The following is a 22,210-nucleotide window of genomic DNA, read 5'->3' as shown; positions in this document are numbered from 1 at the left end:
CTCCAAGGGCTTGGAAAAGAGCTTGCCTCCTGCTGAAGTCTCAGGAACAACAGACTTCACCCCCCGGCTCCCCAGAGTTCTTTGGAAGTGCAACTCAAGAAGGAGAAGCGTGCCGCCGTCGGAGCTGTTGTCGTCGCATCTCGTAAAGTGTGTCACCGCTGCAGCATCGCATCGAGCAGAAGCATCTCGCATCACCTAGGAAGTGTCTTGCAACGCCGAAGAAGCGTGTACCCATCGCAGCCATCGTAGCTGACGCATTTCACCGCATCAAGAGAAGAGCCTCGCATCGAGGAAGAAGCGTGTCGCCATCGCAGCCATCGTAGTTGTCGCATTGCCGCATCAAGAAAAGCGCCTCGCATCCACGGAGAAGCGTGCCGCCGTTGGAGCTTCTGTCATCGCATCGTGTAAAGGGATGTCGCCGCTGCAACATCGCATCGAGCGGAAGCGTCTCGCAAACGTCGGTGAAAAGTGCCGCTGCCAAGGCCGCTGTCATCGCATCGCTTAAAGTGTGTCGCCACTGCAGCTGATGTTAGTTGCACTGCCCCATCCGGGGTGGTGTCCCTCTATGCGCACAGCGCTGTGGGGTAACGAAGTTACCAGTCTTCCCAAACGTGAATTGAATCAAAAGTTCATTTATTCATGATGAAAAATATGTTTGCCATATTGTAAACTTCATATGTTCAATAACAACGATATCAACGGATATCCTCTATGCATTTTGGGAAAACCCTTCGTCAGGAGGAATCCTATAACAGAAATAGGAGATCATGTTGCTAGCCCCCTTAAAGATTGGATGATTAACAAAACATGTAAATAAGCGTGTGACATGTCCCTTCCAAGAAATCAAAATTGAAATGTGGAAACACACAATAATATGGAGTCACCCAAAAGAGTGTCCTGAAAGATAACAGTGCTAAAGTAAATAGTAAGGCAAGGTGAGGCGTTGTGATGGTGAACTTAACAAATAGTGCGCGAGTGATGGTGAACTCAACAAATAGTGCGCGAGTGAAATTTGATGAAAAAAACACCGCGTATGAAATTATATAGTGCTACAATGGGTTCGACACATAAACGAAGTGCTCAGATGTTGGGCAGGTGATACGGGATCGAATACTAGTGCCCTAGTGCAATTAGTAGTAAAGAATACGCGTGTGAAGTTATACGTATATAACGCTAAGGTGGGTTCAGTACGTAAAGAAAGTACTCGAGCACTTCAATCAAGTTAGTGAGCGAAACAAGATCCAAAGAACCAAAGTTAGAGATGAAAATTACCTCGATTCGTTGGTTAAACGGGCATGGTGAAAGTGTGCCGATCCGGCAGGTCGTGGGTTACAAAGGTCGCCATCTTAAATAGGGAAGTAAGTGATTGACAGAAAAAGAGGACTCGAAGTGCAGCGGCCATCTTAAAGACGCAAGATGTGTTAGTTGTTGTGATAGTGTTTAATAACGAATGTAAATGAATGTGTGGCCGGTGAGAAAACGAATCGTGGAAAATACGAGCGGTTAATTGATAACGGAGGATTAATGAGGGTGTTTTCAAAGCAGCTTAAAGATGTCAAAATGTCAAATGCTGAATGAAAGGCATGTCAAAAGCAATAAAGTTGGAAAAAATGAAGTTGAAAAAAATAACAAAGTTGGGAAAAATTTAAAAAAAAGAGGGTTGAAAAAAAGGTTGGAAAAGAGGGTTGGAAAATGAAGATTAAGAGAGGTTAAAAGCAACTAGTGAATAAGAGATAGAATAACAAGGACAAATGAATTAAAGGACAATTAAAATAAGAGACAAAAATATTGAAATAAATCCAAGCATTATGGAATTAAACGTTAATAGATGAATTTTCTCATAGGCATCAAATACAAAGTCAAATGAAGCAACTGAGTTCGAGGCGGTCATTCAGACCATGTGGTACCATCGAGTTCATTTTGTAAATCCAAGATGTTTCTCTTTGGATCAGAAATTTTCGGTTGTCACATCCATCTCTTAGTGGGACTGTCTCACACACTAGGAAGCGTAATTGACTGACGTTGTGTTTGTGTTCATTGAAGTGTGTTGCTACTGTGGATTTGAGATTGTTATTGCGAATGTTGCTTTTGTGTTCGTTTAATCGTGTTTTCATCTTTCTTTCCGTCTTTCCAATGTACGGAAGACCGCATGGGCATTTCAACGTGTACACGACGTTTTTGGAATCGCAGGTTGCTGACACAAAGAGTTTGATGTTATGACCCTTAGTTGGGTGCTGTACATTTTTACCTTTAATAATGTTGTTACAGTTTTCATCAAATTTCACTCGCGCACTATTTGTTGAGTTCACCATCACTCGCGCACTATTTGTTAAGTTCACCATCACTACGCCTCACCTTGCCTTACTATTTACTTTAGCACTGTTATCTTTCAGGACACTCTTTTGGGTGACTCCATATTATTGTGTGTTTCCACATTTCAATTTTGATTTCTTGGAAGGGACATGTCACACACTTATTTACATGTTTTGTTAATCATCCAATCTTTAAGGGGGCTAGCAACATGATCTCCTATTTCTTTTATAGGATTCCTCCTGACGAAGGGTTTTCCCGAAATGCATAGAGGATATCCGTTGATATCGTTGTTATTGAACATATGAAGTTTACAATATGGCAAACATATTTTTCATCATGAATAAATGAACTTTTGATTCAATTCACGTTTGGGAAGACTGGTAACTTCGTTACCCCACAGCGCTGTGCGCATAGAGGGACACCACCCCGGATGGGGCAGTGCAACTAACATTATCTACCGACCTAGGTTCAGGGGTCGCTCCTCTAGCAGCACGCAATTACCTGCAAAAGATCAACGAGACTTTGATAAACAATTGGTGTGCGTGATATCTATCCTTTGATTTGCCACTGCAGCTGAAGCATCGGGTCGAGACTTCTCGCAACATCGGAGAATTGTACCGCATCTGGAAGATCTTAAGGGGCCCGATTCACAGAATTAACTTAAGACAAAATCCTAAACTTACTACTTTTGGTATTCACAGAATGCACTTACTACTTTTGGTATTCACAGAATGCACTTACTACTTTTGGTATTCACAGAATGGATTTACGACTACTAACTTTACGTCCGCACTCGGGCCGGAAATTCCGGCCTGGAGGCGGAGCTTCCAGCCCGGAGGCAGAGCTTCTGGCCCGGAGGCGGGGCTTCTGGGCCGGAGGCGGAGCTTCCGGCCCGGAGGTGAGGATTCCGGCCAGTGGCGGAGATTTAGCCATGGCCAAAATCTCCACCTCTGGGCCGGAAGCTCCGCCTCTGGCCCGGAAGCCCCGCCTCCGGCCCGAGTGCGGACGTAAAGTTAGTAGTCGTAAATCCATTCTGTGAATACCAAAAGTAGTAATTGCATTCTGTGAATACCAAAAGCAGTAAGTGCATTCTGTGAATACCAAAATGGTAGTAAGTTTAGGATTTTGTCTTAAATTAGTTCTGTGAATCGGGCCCCATGTCTTTATTTCTTTGCACCAAAAACTTAATCACATCAACATTGTTGCAACACTTTTGTTGCCCTGCGTGTCGCATCTAAAAGGTACATTGACTTAAAGTGTCGCATTTAAGAACTTAAGAGAACTAAGCAAAATTCTACCATCTAAAGTAACAGTATTGTGTGTTTTTGTTGTTTAATGGTCTTGTGGTAAATCTATATAAAGAATACTTTTTTTTTATATAAAACCTGTGTGGTGTCCATCTGTAGTGTTGTCACTTATTACTGTATGTGTTCACAAATGCTTTACACACTGCCTCTGAAATAAGCCTGTCTGCTCGTGCCAAGCTACCAGGGGGTGAGCAGGGGTTATTTTAGGAGTGTACCCCCTTACCCTGACTAGAGGAGAGGGTCCCTATTTGTCACAAGTGCATACCTGTGCCAACTAGAGACACCCAAGTCTAACACAGAAGTTCTTGATTAAATGTAGAACACTCTTGCAGTGTAGGCATTAGGCAAACTATAGACTTAATTTCTTCAAGAATATTGTACATTACTTCTGCTTCTTTGTTTCCAGTTGTAAACAAGTTCCTTAGTAGCCAACTTTCTAAAGCTTATTTACCAAGTTCTGTCAAGACACCAATTCTTATGTCTTGAAGAATATTTCCATAATCTTCATCACTTGCTTGTCGCATATTCTTAACAAGTTCTTTATATTCAAAATGGATCCAAATATTGACATTTCTAATACTTCCCAAAGATTTCCTTGTGTCTTCATGGACAAGTGTTTTAAAAACAGGTTGCCCCCTTTACAGGAGTAAGTTGTGGTGGGTCTACAAATACAATTAAATGTTTTCCTTTAAACAGAACATCGTAATCTGTTTTTAAAATCTGTTGCATTCTTAAATATACAAAGGCAAGCATTAAGTTTGAGACCATGCTCACCTCATCAATGCTTAAAAGTTTCATTCTCTTCAGTACTCTCAAGACTTCATAACAAGTTTCTCCAGATAGCTTGATATTCCAATTTATTATCATGTCCAACTGGTAGCATAAGTAATCGATGTAAAGTAATCCCTTTAATATTGTGTGCTGCTAATCCAGTTGGAACTGTTACAACACAAGATAAATGTGATTCTGTTATTTTGTGTAGATAACTGGTCAAAACTTTAATTAAGAAACGTGCTTCTGTTCCAGCTTGACCACTGTTGTACAATAGAATCGATTTAAATGATGAACATTGGCATTCTTTTTTTCGTGCAGAAAACCATGTTATATCTGTTGTTTGACTTACAGATATATTTCTTTCTGTTCAATATTTAGTTGTTCTTCAAAATTTCCAACTGAATAATATTATGTGATGCTTGTTGCATTGCAGTTTCTTCCTCATCATTTAACATTTGTAGATATGTTGGGAAAACTGTGCACTGAATCTTTAATTGCATTAAAAGAATCATCATAGGAGTCAAAATCTCCAAGTATTTCTGTTTCACTACGCCAAGGCTTGAACTGTTGCAGAAGTGTTAAATAGAAAAATTCCCTCTTATCTGGACTTTCACAACTGAGTTGTCTGTGGTTTATAAGATTTCCTTTGGCATGTTTTACCAAAAATCCATCACATCCAATCCAATCCAATCAACTTTATTTCGGTCACAAAGATCATAAAAGCACATATCAAAAAGCACAATAAAATATATACAATTTCTTCATATAGAGTACACAACCGAGAGAATGTTTCCGCATTGCAATCTAACCAGCTTGCTTTCAGAAGACCCCAGTGCCTGTGGTAAAATACAATATTAGGTTATCTAAGGGCCAAGTCGGTATACTATTTTGCAATGCTTTACAGTAATTTTATGTAAAAAACTATTTTCAAACTTCATTACAGTACAAATGGTTGTGATAAGTACTTAAAACCAATAAAAGGAATAGAAATGGAAGTGGGAAGAATAGACTAATACATTACTAAAACATCGCTAGGTTAGAAAAGTCCTCCGCACGTGCCACATAGAGTTTAAAAAACGGGAAACAGCGAAGACAATTGGTGTGTGGGACTCGTATTTTAGAACTCTATATGCCACAACGCATTGCACAAAGACCAAATTCTTGCAGAGCCAACGCCAGCGAGATAGCGCATATGCAGGACAAAAGAAATGGACATGTAGTTCAGTTTCTTACAATGGCAGGCGGGGTATCCAGCAATTTGAGTTTTGGACCATTTCCTCATGTTTGCATAGAGAGGCAAAGTCCCTAGTCTAAGCTGCATGTACAATTTCCTAGCCAAGGTTTGTTGGATGTCGTCCAGGAAAAGTTCCAGTTTGTATTCATCTTTTATCAATAAAAACTCTGCTGTTAATCAACCCCAAAGTGGATTTTCCTGAATGACAGAGAGCCTATAAGATCTATAGGATCTTACCAATTTCAACGGTGGGATTAGGGGGCATGACTCCTGAGGTGATCTCCATAGGTCCACTTTCCCCAGTTGTATACAAAGATCCCTAATGTAGTTAAACCAGGGTATTTTAATGATACCAGGTATGCTCAAGAGCTCTTTGAGCTCAGATTGGTAGGTGGCCAATTCTGGGGTCACCCAGAGGTGGCACCAAAAAGTCAAAGGTCTAAGGGCTATCTCTTCATTAATGGGCCTAATACCCAAATCCAAGCAGAGGAGTAAGAGGTGTGCTAAGGGGAAGACCTAATAGCTGCCTCATGAAGTTATTCTCCACTTTGTTCAGACTAGTGCTGGGGCGATGCCCCCACAATTCTGCCCCATACAGTGTAGCCCCCCGTGCTTGAGTTTTATAGATTTCCACCATTGGCCCCACTGGTTTGAATGATGAAGATCTATATTGTTTCATAAGCCCTCCCACTGTTTTTGCTAGCTTGAGGCTGGCCTTGGCCATCTGCGGTCCCCAATCCACATACTCGGTCAGAGTGAAGCCTAAATAATTGAACATGAACACCGTCACTCTGTCAAAGGGGAAGCCATTCAAATGCGGATTCTGGCGAGATGTATTAACGGGATTAAGCACCATATATTTTAGTCTTAGATGTGTTTATCTTCAGCCGCCGAGTCTTACAGAAGGTGTCAAAGCAATATAGGATGCGCTGAATTCCATAGGTGTCTTTGAAAGTAGGAGGGTGTCATCAGCAAGAATCAGCGCTGGGACCTTGCCCGATGCTAGCCTAGGGGCATCATTGTCCTTAACTTTTCTAAGTTGCTGAATGAGACCATTAACAAATAGGCAGAACAGGGTGGGCGCTAATACGCAACCCTGACATACCTGTGTTTCCCAAATCTCACTTGCGCAAAGTTTTCTGCATGGAGCCTCACTAGAGTGTTAAGGAGGTAAAATGGAATCTCCAAATCTCTTAGTGCATCCCAGAGTTTCTCTCTGGGTACAAGATCAAAGGCCGACTTCAGGTTTACGAATATTAAATAGAGGCTGCCACCCTCTATTGCCACCGTTTTACAGAAAAGAAGTTGGAGTCTAAATATCTGGTCGATGGTTGAGGTGTTTTTCTTGAAGCCTTGGTAAGGGCTCAGTATCTCCTCTTCTTCCATCCATACCTGGAGGCGATCAAAAAGAACCCACGAAAAGAGTTTTTGGGAAACATCGATCAAACTGATCGGCTTATAGTTAATGGGAAGAAGGGAGCAACCTTTTTTGTAGATTGGGACAATTTCTGCCCCACACCACATATCTGGGGGATCCATGCAATTTAAGATGGCGTTAAATAGGGTCCATAGATATGGTCCCCAGATTGTTGGTTCCTCCCGAAATAAGTCCCCTGGTAATTTATCGAAGCCTGGAGCTTTGTTAATAGAGCCTATTTATTGCATTCGCCACTTCAGATATAGAGTAATCTCCCCCACTGCCCCCTGAGAAGTCTCGGTGGTTACTTTTCTTGGCACAGAAGCTTCAGTTGCATTTTCATGACTGGTTTAAAGAGTAAGGAAATTATTCTCCCACACTTCAGAGGCAATATTTGGCTCAATTGCTGGTTTCCCTTTTGATGTCTCCCGAGCTCACAATGGCCCAAAAGGACTTCATGTCCTTGTTCGATAGTGCGAGTTTAAGACTATCCCATTTTTCCTATTCCCAATTTTTCCTCTCCTGCTGAGTGGTCTCTTTGTACAACACTAGGATTAGTTATATACGTGGCTTATCCTTTGCCTTCACAGCATCCAATAAGGCCTGCTTGGCTTTACGGCATTTAGAGTTGAACCAGGAACATATGAGCTGAATATTTGGCTTGGAGCGTACTATTGGGAAGAATATGTCTGCCAGATTTGATGATAACTCTTGATGAATTATGGAAACTTTCCCAACATCCAGCTTCGAACCCTCTACAGATATTACCTCCAACATTTTTACCATAGATGGAATTGTTAGTTGGTAAACTGTTGCCAGCTTGTGGGGTGACTGTTGGAATTTCTTCCACCTAACTTTCCTTCTATTGTTTGTTAAGCTTAACGCACTATTCGCAGGTATACAAGTAAATTGGGGTTTTGGTGGGATTCAAATTCAATGACTCCAGAACCAAAAGCAGGGCATTAGGATCACTATCCTGCCTCATGATGACATAGAAATCACTAACCTTTTGCCATAATCTGGTTTCCACCAGAATATAGTCCAGCAAAGAAGCTTGGCCTACTCTGTTAAACGTTAACTGCCCTGGTGTATCTGATTTTGTTCGGCCATTGCATGCTCTTAATGAATGTACTAACGTAAGTGAGTTGAGCTGCAATGCTAGTGGAGACCATGCTTTAATAGGTTGGATTTGTGTGTTTGGAATTAGCAATTGCCGATCTTCCTCACTAGGGGAGGTGTTACTTGAATCAGTGAGGGGTTCAAATTGGCAATTGAAATAACCCCCAACGATCAACCCTGTGGCAGGTTCAATAGTAGGCATAAAAAGACCCAGTTGGTCTATGGTGACAGATTCTTGACAGGTACGAACAGGTAGGGAGTAGACATTAATAAGGGTAATTTTTATCTTTGAAGGGAAGGTAAGCAAGACACATTGTATGTTATGCGAGGGGGTTGGAAGTTCATCAGCTCTGCAGCCCAAATGTGATCTCACCCAGATAGACAGGCCCCCTGAGGGTCTGGCTCTCCCTCTTGAAGTGGCTAAGATATTGAAAGTTGCAAAGCCCAACCTCTGAAAGTCTTCCATGGCCCAGGTTTCCGAGAATATACAGATATTCTGCTTATCCATAAAGAGCCCCCAGTCTGGGCAAGGTAATTTATTTTTAAATCCTGCCAAATTCCAGGATAAAATCCTCAAGCTATTGCCCTGCCCTTGGTTACCCATAAGTGCCTTATGGACGCTAGTACTGTGAGTATCAATGTCCCTTGCTAGAATCAAGTATTGGCTATCTGGTGGTTCTGTAGGATGCCCATCTCTAGATCGTTTATCCACCGTGGCACATAGTGGGGTAACAGAAGGCCCAATTTTGTGTTGAATCTATAGTGTTGGCTATTGTAGCTGACCTCGACCCACTGCTCTTTTCCAGTCTAGAATCGTGCACCTGCGATCCAGAAATCCTATCCCTCGTTAGACCCTCCTCTTGTCAATCTACCTCCTCCAGGATTCCATACCTGTTATTAACTGGGATGTTGAATAGTAAGGGCCTGGGGGGAACATGATTCCATCCACCCTCCCTTAATGGTCTTGTTTGCCATCTCGAATAGTGGAGGGGATGTAACCACTTGATGGCATTCGGTGTTGGATATAGAAGAACTCATCAGAGTAGAGTCTAATTCCGGTCGGTGTATCCTGGGGGTATGTAGTCTGGTTAAGTATGTTGGTCACAGTATTGGGATTTTTAAAATTGATGACTACGCAGTCCCCTTGAACTTGTTTTTGTGGGTTTCCCACCCAACCTACTCTATGAACCATCAAAATTTCCCCCACCCTACCATAATCAAACTGTCTGTGCTTTGCTAGCCGGAAGAGACATTTATTTCTAAGGTCAAGTTGTGTTTACCTCTTGTTAGATGTAATTGCAGGGATTCCTGCCATTATGACTACATACGGGGAACAGGCAGGGGGTAAATTTATAGTCGGCAGATTGGCTGTTTCGGGCATAACATTGGGTCCATCTATCGGTGCCTGCCTGCTCAGGTTCTTACTTGACCCATGGGAAGGGAGAGTGATTTTTTCCCCTATACCTTATAGGGGGAGGTATTGTCTGTGTCCCAGTAACAAAATTAGGTCTCGTGCTTGCCTGCTGGTTATTGGCGCTCAGGTCCCTTGTCTCTTGAGTTGTGATGGGACCGGCTTGAGCTTGCCCACCCAACCTGTCCGGAGATGTGAGGACAAGAGTATCCACCTGGCAGCCCATGTCTATCCCTTCTCCTGTTGAACAAGAGGGATTTAGGTTGGGATTAAATGGTATATTCTCCCCAATTGCTATCAGTTTATCTAAGTGGCTGAATAAAGGAGCTAATTCCTCTCTAGCAATCACTATTAGATGGTTATTCTATTCAGCAATCAGGTCTAATACCCAATGAGGGGAATTCAAGCCTGCTCTGGGGGATACAAGGCTGTGTTGGTTTTGTTCCTGCCCTTCACCCTCCTCAATGGTGACTGCAGCCTCCTCACACAGTTTCTTTCTTTTTGGTCCTGCCTCAGACGTTTGCTTTCGTTTCCCGTTCTTTGGAATACTAGTAGTGTTCCTGGCTCTTCAGGCAGCTTTCCTAATTGGGACATCTCGGGGTGGTGGCAGTGGTGAATCTGGTGGAGGAGTTTGGGAAGGAATTAACAAGGCAGGTGGATCGAGCATTGGGATACATAGGTCAGTTGTAAGAGACAATCTCCTTTCTGTCAGCTCGATTTCTGTGTTAACCACCCCTATAGCTCTCAGCAGCATTTTATCAATCGAGGTTGGAGGGAATGTTGGTGCACTGGTGGTTTTTGGTTTGGGGAGACATGAACGTTTCCCTATTTTACAATCTAGTACAACTCCAGCACCTAACCCACAAATTAGCAGCACCTTTACACAATTCAGCAGCAAGTACTTTTCAACTTTAAGCAATACTATAACAGAGAAAATTATACTACCACCACCCATGCCAAAGGCTTAGATTTAAACGGCCATCACACATTTAAGTGTCCGAATATTTGCAAGAGCGTCCAACTTCTGCGAGGATACCAATTTTGGGGAGGCCAGGCTAGAGTGGTATCTTAGGGATGTGATATCACAATTGAAAAACCCCAATCGTATTGGCAGATAGGCTGGCAGTCGCGCTCCAGTTAGTTTTTTTCTTCCCCCTTTAATGTTCAGGAAGCTCAACACCAAGTTTAGGGATTCACAAATGACCTGGTCGTGGGTTGAACACTTAGCCAATACAATATGCAAAGCAGATTCGGAAAGTCTTATCCACTTAATCATTTGTTACAAGGTGGGCCAAAGAGTTGTGGCCCTGCCCTTCCTCTTCCTGTTGCTGACGGGTGCAGGACAGGCCTACCGTTGACCCGGGCTTCGCCCAGGCGAGGCCTGCGCGTGTCCCGCTCCGCGGGAGTGCTAAACACCTTAAGAGGCGTGGATAGGGTGGAGGGCTTTCTGGGGCTTGCAGTCCCCACATTGCAGTGATGGCGGTGTCACCCGCGAATGTTCCCCCTTCACAGTAGCGGTCCATCAGCTGATGGTGATAGCACATTGGGGCAAGGAAAGTAGCACTTTGCCTGTGTGGTACAGGCTCCCCTGTGAGCAACAAAGGATTTTTGTATCCCACGCCGCGGGGTGCTAAGCACTTTAAGAGGTATGAATAGGGCACAGGGCTTTCTGGGGCTTGCAGTCTTCACGTTGCAGTGATGTCGGTGTCACCCGCGATGGCTCCCCCTTCAAAGGAGCGGTCCGGCAGCTGATGGTGATAGAGCGTTGGGGCAAGCAAAGCAGCGCTTCGGCCATGTGGTACAGGCTTCCCTGTGAGCAACAAAGGATTTTTGTATCCGGCGCTGCAGGAGTGCTAAACTCCTTAAGAGGCATGGATAGGGCTCAGGGCTTTCTGGGGCTTGCAGTTCCCACTGTGCAGTGATGGCAGTGTCACCCGCGTTGGCTCCCCCTCCAAAGGAGCAGTCCGGCAGCTGATGGTGATAGCGCGTTGGGTCAAGGAAAGCAGCACTTCGGCCGTGTGGTACAGGCTCCCCTTTGAGCAACAAAGTATTTTTGTATCCCTCGCCGCGGGAGTGCTAAGCACCTTAAGAGGCGTGGATAGGGCACAGGGCTTTCTAGGGCTTGCAGTTACCATGTTGCAGTGATGGCGGTGTCACCCGTGATGGCTCCCTCTTCACAGGAGTGGTCTAGCAGCTATTGGTGATAGCGCGTTGGGGCAATGAAAGCAGCGCTTCGCCCGTGTAGTGCAGGCTCCACTATGAGCAAAAAAGGATTTTTGTATCCCGCGTCGCGGGAGTGCTAGGCGCTTTAAAAGGCGGGAAAGGGCGCAGGGCTTTATATGGCTTGCAGTCCCCACGTTGCAGTGATGGTGGTGTCAGCCGCAATGGCTCCCTCTTCACAAGAGTGGTCCAGCAGCTGATGGTGATAGCGCGTTGGGGCAAGGAAAGCAGCACTTAGCCCGTGTGGTGCAGGCTCCCCTGTGAGCAACAAAGGATTTTGGTATCCCGCGGCGTAGGAGTGCTAAGCACCTTAAGAGGCGTGGATAGGCCGCAGGGCTATCTGGGGCTTGCAGTCCCCACATTGCAGTGATGGCGGTGTCACCCGCGATGGCTCCCCCTTCACAGGAGCGGTCCGGCAGCTGATGGTGATAGCGCATTGGGGCAAGGAAAGCAGTACTTCAGCCGTGTGGTACAGGCTCCCCTTTGAGCAACAAAGGATTTTTGTATCCTGCGCTGCAGGAGTGCTAAGCGCCTTAAGAGGCATGGATAGGGCGCAGGGCTTTCTGGGGCTTGCAGTTCCCACTGTGCAGTGATGGCAGTGTCACCCGCATTGGCTCCCCCTCCAAAGGAGCAGTCGGGCAGCTGATGGTGATAGCGCGTTGGGGCAAGGAAAGCAGCGCTTCACCTGTGTGGTGCAGGGTCCCCTGTGAGCAACAAAGGATTTTGGTATCCCGCGGCATGGGAATGCTAAGCACCTTAAGAGGCGTGGATAGGGTGCAGGGCTTTCTGGGGCTTGCACTCCCCATGTTGCAGTGATGGCGGTGTCACCCGCGATGGCTCCCCCTTCACAGGAGCGGTCCGGCAGCTGATGGTGACAGCGTGTTGGGGCAAGGAAAGCAGCGCTTTGCCCGTGTGGTGCAGGCTCCCCTGTGAGCAACAAAGGATTTTTGTATCCCGCGCCGCAGGAGTACTAAGCACCTTAAGAGGCGTGGATAGGGCACAGGGCTTTTTGGGGCTTGCAGTGCTCATGTTGAGGTGATGGCGATGTCACCTGGGATGGCTCCTCCTTCAAAGGAGTGGTCCGGCAGCTGATAGTGATAGCGCGTTGGGGCAAGGAAAGCAGCGCTTCAGCCGTGTGGTACAGGCCCCCCTGTGATCAACAAAGGATTTTGATATCCTGTGCCGCGGGAGTGCTAAGCGCCTTAAGAGGCGTGGATAGAGAAAAGGGCTTTCTGGGGCTTGCAGTTCGCACGTTGCATTGATGGCGGTGTCACCCGCGATGGCTCCCCCTTCACCGGAGTGGTTCAGCAGCTGATGGTGATAGCGCGTTGGGGAAAGGAAAGCAGTGCTTGGCCTGTGTGGTGCAGGCTCCACTGTGAGCAACAAAGGATTTTTGTATCCCGCTCCTCAGGAGTACTAGGCGCCTTAAGAGGCGGGATAGGGCGCAGGGCTGCCTGGGGCTTGCAGTCCCCACGTTGCAGTGATGGTGGTGTCACCCGCAATGGCTCCCTCTTCACAGGAGCGATCCAGCAGCTTATGGTGATAGTGCGTTGGGGAAAGGAAAGCAGTGCTTAGCCCGTGTGGTGCAGACTCCCCTGTGAGCAACAAAGGATCTTTGTATCCCGCGCCGCAGGAGTGCTAGGCGCCTTAAGAGAAGGGATAGGGTGCAGGGCTGTCTGGGGCTTGCAGTTCCCATGATGCAGTGATGGCGGTGTTACCCGCGAAGACTCCCCCTTCACAGAGAGGTCTGGCAGCTGATGGTTATAGCGCGTTGTGGTAAGGAAAGCAGCGATTTGCCACAGTGGTGCAGGCTCCCCTGTGAGCAACAAGGGATTTTTGCAAGCCGGGCACTGGTAGTGATAGGCACCTTAAGAGGTGGGATAGGGCGCAGGGCTGTCTGGGGCTTGCAGTCCCCACATTGCAGTGATGGTGGTGTCACCCGCGATGGCTCCCCCTTCACAGGAGTGGTCCATCAGCTGATGGTGATAGCTTGTTGGGACAAGGAAAGCAGCGCTTTGCCCGTGTGGTGCAGGCTCCCCTGTAAGCAACAAAGGAATTTTGTATCCCGCGCCGAGGGAGTGCTAAGCGCCTTAAGAGACGTGGATAGGGCGCAGGGATTTCTGGGGCTTGCAGTTCCCATGTTGCAGTGATGGCGGTGTCACCTGCAATGGCTCCCTCTTTACAAGAGCGGTCCAGCAGCTGATGGTGATAGCGCGTTGGGGGCAAGGAAAGCAGTGCTTCGCCCATGTGGTGCAGGCTCCTCTGTGAGCAACAAAGGATTTTTGCAACCCGGGCCGTGGGAGTGATAGGCGCTTTAAGAGGTGGGATAGGGCGCTGGGCTGTCTGGGGCTTGCAGTCCCCACATTGCAGTGATGGTGGTGTCACCCACGATGGCTCCCCCTTCACAGGAGCGGTCCATCAGCTGATGATGATAGCGTGTTGGGGCAAGGAAAGCAGCGCTTTGCCCGTGTGGTGCAGGCTCCCCTGTGAGCAACAAAGGAATTTTGTATCCCGTGCCGTGGGAGTGCTAAGCACCTTAAGAGACGTGGATAGGGCGCATGGATTTCTGGGGCTTGCACTTCCCATGTTGCAGTGATGGCGGTGTCACCCGCAATGGCTCCCTCTTCACAAGAGCAGTCCAGCAGCTGATGGTGATAGCGCGTTGGGGCAAGGAAAGCAGTGCTTCCCCCATGTGGTGCAGGCTCCCCTGTAAGCAACAAAGGATTTTGGTATCCCGCGGCGTAGGAGTGCTAAGCACCTTAAGAGGTGTGGATAGGGCACTGGGCATTCTGGGGCTTGCAGTCCCCACGTTGCAGTGATGGCGGTGTCACCCGTGATGGCTCCCACTTCACAGGAGCGGTCCGGCAGCTGATGGTGATAGCGCGTTAGGGCAAGGAAAGCAGCACTTTGGCCGTGTGGTACAGGCTCCCCTTTGAGCAACAAAGGATTTTTGAATCCCGAGCCGCAGGAGTACTATGCGCTTTAAGAGGCGTGGATAGGGCACAGGGCTTTCTGGGGCTTGCACTCCTCACATTGCAGTGATGTCGGTGTCACCCGCGATGGCTCCCCCTTCACAGGAGCGGTCCATCAGCTGATGGTGATAGCTTGTTGGGACAAGGAAAGCAGCGATTTGCCCGTGTGGTGCAGGCTCCCCTGTAAGCAACAAAGGAATTTTGTATCCCGCGCCGAGGGAGTGCTAAGCGCCTTAAGAGACGTGGATAGGGTGCAGGGATTTCTGGGGCTTGCAGTTCCCATGTTGCAGTGATGGCGGTGTCACCTGCAATGGCTCCCTCTTTACAAGAGCGGTCCAGCAGCTGATGGTGATAGCGCGTTGGGGCAAGGAAAGCAGTGCTTCGCCCGTGTGGTTCAGGCTCCTCTGTGAGCAACAAAGGATTTTTGCAACCCGGGCCGTGGGAGTGATAGGCGCCTTAAGAGGTGGGATAGGGCGCTGGGCTGTCTGGGGCTTGCAGTCCCCACATTGCAGTGATAGTGGTGTCACCCGCGATGGCTCCCCCTTCACAGGAGCGGTCCATCAGCTGATGATGATAGCGTGTTGGGGCAAGGAAAGCAGCGCTTTGCCTGTGTGGTGCAGGCTCCCCTGTGAGCAACAAAGGAATTTTGTATCCCGTGCCGCGGGAGTGCTAAGCGCCTTAAGAGACGTGGATAGGGCGCAGGGATTTCTGGGGCTTGCACTTCCCATGTTGCAGTGATGGCGGTGTCACCCGCAATGGCTCCCTTTTCACAAGAGCGGTCCAGCATCTGATGGTGATAGCGCGTTGGGGCAAGGAAAGCAGTGCTTCGCCCATGTGGTGCAGGCTCCCCTGTGAGCAACAAAGGATTTTGGTATCCCGCAGCGTAGGAGTGCTAAGCATCTTAAGAGGTGTGGATAGGGCACTGGGCATTCTGGGGCTTGCAGTCCCCACGTTGCAGTGATGGCGGTGTCACCCGCGATGGCTCCCACTTCACAGGAGCAGTCTGGCAGATGATGGTGATGGCGCGTTAGGGCAAGGAAAGCAGCACTTTGGCCGTGTGGTACAGGCTCCCCTTTGAGCAACAAAGGATTTTTGAATCCCGAGCCGCAGGAGTACTAAGCACTTTAAGAGGCGTGGATAGGGCACAGGGCTTTCTGGGGCTTGCAGTCCTCACATTGCAGTGATGTTGGTGTCACCCGCGATGGCTCCCCCTTCACAGGAGTGGTCCAGCAGCTGATGATGATAGCGCGTTTGGGCAAGGAAAGCAGTGCTTCGCCCGTGTGGTGCAGGCTCCCCTGTGAGCAACAAAGTATTTTTGTATGCCGTGCTGCCGGAGTGCTAGGCGCCTTAAGAGGTGGAATAGGGCGCAGGGCTACCTGGGGCTTGCAGTCCCCACGTTACAGTGATGGCGGTGTCACCCACAATGGCTCCTTCTTCACAGGAGCGATCCAGCAGCTGATGGTAATAGCGCGTTGGGGCAAGGAAAGCAGCGTTTCGCCCGTGTGGTGCAGGCTCCCCTGTGAGCAACAAAGGATTTTTTTACCCCGCACCGTAGGAGTGCTAAGCACCTTAAGAGGCGTGGATAGGGCGCAGGGCTTTCTGGGGCTTGCAGTCCCCACGTTGCAGTGATGGTGGTGTCACCCGCGATGGCTCCCCCTTCACAGGAGTGGTCTGGCAGCTGACTGTGATAGCGCATTGGGGCAAGGAAAGCAGTGCTTCGCCCGTGTGGTGCAGGCTCCCCTGTGAGCAACAAAGTATTTTTGTATGCCGTGCTGCCGGAGTGCTAGGCGCCTTAAGAGGTGGAATAGGGCGCAGGGCTACCTGGGGCTTGCAGTCCCCACGTTACAGTGATGGCGGTGTCACCCACAATGGCTCCTTCTTCACAGGAGCGATCCAGCAGCTGATGGTAATAGCGCGTTGGGGCAAGGAAAGCAGCGTTTCGCCCGTGTGGTGCAGGCTCCCCTGTGAGCAACAAAGGATTTTTGTATCCCGCACCGTAGGAGTGCTAAGCACCTTAAGAGGCGTGGATAGGGCGCAGGGCTTTCTGGGGCTTGCAGTCCCCACGTTGCAGTGATGGTGGTGTCACCCGCGATGGCTCCCCCTTCACAGGAGTGGTCTGGCAGCTGACTGTGATAGCGCATTGGGGCAAGGAAAGCAGTGCTTCGCCCGTGTGGTGTAGGCTCCCCTGTGAGCAACAAAGGATTTTTGTTAGGCCTGGGCGGTAAATTCCGTTCCGTTCGCGGAATTTGCGGAATTTGGGTAATTTCGCGTTCCGCGGAGAACGCGAAATTGCCCAAAAATCTGTGTTCCGCGACTTTGCGAAATTTTTTGCTTGTTCGCGTTCTCAATATGCGTGTTCGCGAGATATTTCACCCCGAGCACGCAAACAGCGATCGCGAACAGGAAAAAAGTATCGCGAACAAGCAATTCCGCGTGTTCGCGAAATATTTGCGTGTTCGCGGAGATCTTTTACCGTTTCGCGGAGATTTGCGTAACGCGATTACGCAAATTCCGCCCACCCCTAATTTTTGTAACCCACGCCGCGGGAGTGATAGGCTCCTTAAGAGGCGGGATAGGGCGCAGGACTTTCTAGGGGCTTGCAGTCCCCCCGTTGCAGTGATGGTGGTGTCACTCGTGATGGCTCCCCCTTCAAAGGAGTGGTCCGGCAGCTGATGGTGATAGCGTGTTGGGGTAAGGAAAGCAGTGCTTTGCCCATGTGGCGCAGGCTCCCCTGTGAGCAACAGAGGATTATTTTATCCCGCGCCGCGGGAGTACTAAGCGCCTAAAGAGACGTGGATAGGGCTCAGGGATTTCTGGGGCTTGTATTCCCCACATTCCAGTGATGGTGGTGTCACCCGCTATGGCTACCCCTTCACAGGAGCGGTCTGTCAGCTGATGGTGATAGCGTGTTGGGGCAAGGAAAGCAGCGCTTTGCCCGTGTGGTGCAAGCTCCCCTGTGAGCAACAAAGGAATTTTTTATCCCGCGCCACGGGAGTACTAAGTGCCTTAAGAGGCGTGGATAGGGCGCAGGGCTTTCTGGGGCTTGCAGTCCCCACGTTGCAGTGATGGCGGTGTCACCTGCGATGGCTCCCCCTTTACAAGAGCAGTTCAGCAGCTGATAGTAATAGCGTGTTGGGGCAATAAAAGCAGCGCTTCGCCCGTGTGGTGCAGGCTCCCCTGTGAGCAACAAAGGATTTTTGTATCCCGTGCCGCGGGAGTGCTAAGCGTATTAAGAGGCGAGAATAGGGCGCAGGGCTTACTGGGGATTGCAGTTCCCACGTTGCAGTGATGGTAGTGTCACCCGCGATGGCTCCCCTTCACAGGAGTGGTCCGGTAGCTGATGGTGATAGCGCCTTGGGGTAAGGAAAGCAGCACTTTGCCCATGTGGTGCAGGATCTACTGTGAGCAACAAAGGATTTTTGTATCCCGTGCCGCAGGAGTGCTAGGCACCTTAAGAGGTGCGATAGGGCGCAAGGCTTTCTGGGGCTTGCAGTCCCCACGTTGCAGTGATGGCGGTGTCACCCACGATGGCTCCCTCTTCACAGCAGTGGTCCGGCAGCTGATGGTGATAGCGTTGGGGCAAGGAAAGCAGCGCTTTGCCTGTGTGGTGCAGTCTCCCCTGTGAGCAACAAAGGATTATTGTATTCCGCGCTGCGGGAATACTAAGCACCTTAAGAGGCAAGGATAGGGCACAGGGCTTTCTGGGGCTTGCAGTTCCCACGTTGCAGTGATGATGGTGTCACCCATGATGGCTCCCCCTTCACAGGAGTGGTCCGGCAGCTGATAGTGATAGCGCCTTGGGGCAAAGAAAGCAGTGCTTTGCACATCTGGTGCAGGCTCCCCTGTGAGCAACAAAGGATTTTTGTATCCCGTGCCGCAGGAGTGCTAGACGCCTTAAGAGGTGGGATAGGGCTCAGGGCTTTCTGGTGATTGCAGTTCCCACGTTGCAGTTATGGTATGGTGGTGTCACATGCGATGGCTCCCCCTTCACAGGAGAGGTCTGGCAGCTGATGTTGATAGCGCGTTGGGGCAACGAAAGGAGCGCTTCGCCTGTGTGGCCCATGCTCCCTTGTGAGCAACAAAGGATTTTTGTATCCCGCGCCTTGGGAGTGCTAAGCACCTTAAGAGGCGATGATAGGGTGCAGGGATTTCTGGAGCTTGCAGTCCCCACATTGCAGTGATAGCGGTGTCACCCGCGATGGCTCCCCCTTCACAGGAGCGGTCTGGCACCTGATGTTGATAGCGCGTTGGGGCAAGGAAAGCAGCGCTTCGCCTGTGTGGCCCATGCTCCCCTGTGAGCAACAAATGATTTTTGTATCCCGCGCCTTGGGAGTGCTAAGCACCTTCAGAGGCGTGGATAGGGTGCAGGGATTTCTGGAGCTTGCAGCCCCCACATTGCAGTGATAGCGGGTCACCCGCGGTGGCTCCCCCTTCACAGGAGCAGTCTGTCAGCTCATAGTGATAGCATGTTGGGGCAAGGAAAGCAGCGCTTTGCCCTTGTGTGGCAGGCTCCCCTGTGAGCAACAAAGGATTTTTGTATCCCATGCCATGGGATTACTAAGCGCCTTAAGAAGCGTGGATAGGGTGCAGGGCTTTCCGGGGCATCCAGCCCCCAAGTTGCAGTGATGGCGGTGTCACCCGCGATGGCTCCCCCTTCACAGGAGCAGTCCGGCAGCTGATGGTGATAGCACGTTGGGGCAAGGAAAGCAGCGCTTCGCATGTGTGGTACAGGCTCCACTGTGAGCAAGAAAGGATTTTTGTATCCCACGCCGTGGGAGTGCTAAGCACCTTAAGAGGCGTGGATAGGGATCAGGGCTGTCTGGGGCTTACAGTCCCCACGTTGCAGTGATAGCCTTTGTCACCCGCGGTGGCTCCCCCTTCACAGGAGCGGTCCTTCAGCTGATAGTGATAGTGTGTTGGGGCAAGGAAAGCAGCGCTTCGCCTGTGTGGTACAGGCTCCCCTGTGAGCAACAAAGGATTTTTGTATCCCGCGTCGCGGGAGTCCTAAGCGCCTTAAGAAGTGTGGATAGGGTGCAGAGCTTTCTGGGGTTTGCAGTCCCCAAGTTGCAGTGATGGCGGTGTCACCCGCGATGGCTCCCCTTCACAGTAGTGGTCCGGCAGCTGATGGCGTTGGGGCAAGGAAAGCGGCACTTCGCACGTCACATCCAATTACTGCACATTTCTCTTCTTTTAAATTTTCTTGTCACTTTTCTTTTACAGCCATAATGTTGAAATATTTCATACAGACACAGGATTTCGAGATGTCCATCATATTAGTTTTAACAATATCTGTACTTTCTGGTTCATTCTCTGCTAAGTATTCCATTTCTTGTAAAGATTGCAATACTCTATTCCATGTGGCAGCAAGACCTAGACTTACGCAAATGATTTCTCTTGACTTTGAATATAAACTGGCTGAGTGCAAGCGATCGGAATATTCATAGGATCCAATCTCTCAATGGGAAAGCATTTTCAAACTGAAGCTGTACAAATTCTTGCTAGGACTCTTTTCTTGTCAAAATTTTTCCCACATTTCATTAATCTCTGTCTTTTCTGATTTCGTTATAAATGATGTAAGAAAACGAGCTACAACAATTGAATTATCTGCAACATACTGGATTTCCATGTTTGCATTCCACTTTTTCAAAATAACTGGATTGTAGTTATTAATATACTTTGAAGTTTCTTTTTTTTTAAGTTGTATGTATTCTTGGGAGCTTTCTGAGTTATTGTATGCCCTACTGCTGACAAAAGACTATTTACTCTTCCTTTAGACATTATAGGATATGGCAATCCAAAAGGGCATTTTGTATAAAATTTCCCTTTAAACTTATATTTTCGATGGCAGTATTTCCCACATCGATGACTTTGAAACCATAAAACGTGTTATCTCAAGCTCTTTTCCCCTTCCATCTCTTGCAATGGCACATGTAACATACAGTTTGATAAAAGGCAAAACAGTTTCATCAGTATCAGTTTTGGTGCATTCTTTATTTATAATAGCATGTGTATATGAGGAGCACCTCTGGCTTGGTACTCCTTTCTCCAAAAGAAATCTGTTACCTCCCCAAGAGGTGGATTATTTTTATTGCAGGTAAATTACATCATAGCTTGAAACCACACATTTACAGGATACAAGGAACACAGTTCTCCAGCTGTCTTCAATTCAATATTTTTAACATTTGAATTTGCTTCTCGTAGAAATTCAAGTTAATCTTCCCATGCATATTAATCCCAACTAAGTGTTACAAACCATGTAGGAGTACCTAATTTTCTTAACATTCATTTAAGTTCTCCATGACGACGATACCTATACTCATTGGTACCATGTTGGCACTCAATCAAATAAATTAACTGAGATTCCAAATTTTCATCTCTTTGTTCAACTTTGTCCCCGAATTATTTTCCAGAAACATGTTGATTGTCCTGTTTATAACCTTATCGATGCTCGTTGCCGCTCCGCCCACGCGCGGCTAATTCCCCGCCTGGGCAGGCAAATTAATTGGTGGGCGGAGTTCAGCCAGCTCCCGGTCGTCATGAGCACACTCCCTCCGTGATTTATGATGGCCGGGAGCCATCCTGGGTACCTGAGCGCCACGCCCAGGCCCGCCCCCCCTCGCATCGCGGCAGAATTTTCCATGCGTGGAAGGGGTTAATATGTGGTTAACTGCATACAAAAGTGCAGACAAATCGCTTTCAAACAGAAGATTAAATATATATAGGATTGTTGATCGGTATTCTGAAGCTGGAATATATACATCTCACTCATCAAATCATCCACCTTCTCCAGTGGGGAATAGCTGGGGAAAACAATGAGGGTCTAAACTTTTTTCCCATATACACATGGAACTTCCCTTTGCTTTTTTCATTTGAAATAATTCAATAATGTTTCCAATTTTTTCTTTTGACTGCAAAGGATGTATTGTATAATGAATCAAATACAAGGAGATGATGGACGGAGCGCTGAATCTTTTCAGACACTCACCCCGAATTTACAGATCTGGGTTGAATCCATCATCGTTCTTTAGCTCACTTCACCACCTCAGTTCAGACACAGCTATATGCAAATCAGTCTTGACCCTGTGCCTCATGGGAACAGTCCAGCCAGAACTGCCAAGCCATGTCCTGGACCGGAAACAAGCCTCTTGGGACCGGTTTCGGGCTAACAGCCCTCATCAGCCAGGCTAGCTTGATTCCAGTGGCAAAGGGCCCGATTCACAGAACTAACTTAAGACAAAATCCTAAACTTACTACTTTTGGTATTCATAGAAGTTAGGATTTTGTCTTAAGTTTGTCTTAAGACAAACTTAAGACAGACTTAAGACAGACTTGAGGCAGACTTAAGACAAACTTAGGACATACTTAAGACATACTTAAGACAGACTTAAGACAGACTTAAGACAAACTTAGGACAGACTTAAGACAGACTTAAGACAGACTTAA

Source organism: Triturus cristatus, chromosome 8, assembly GCF_964204655.1.
Source record: "Triturus cristatus chromosome 8, aTriCri1.1, whole genome shotgun sequence".
Taxonomy (NCBI): Eukaryota; Metazoa; Chordata; class Amphibia; order Caudata; family Salamandridae; genus Triturus; species Triturus cristatus.
This window is presented reverse-complemented; position numbering follows the sequence as displayed.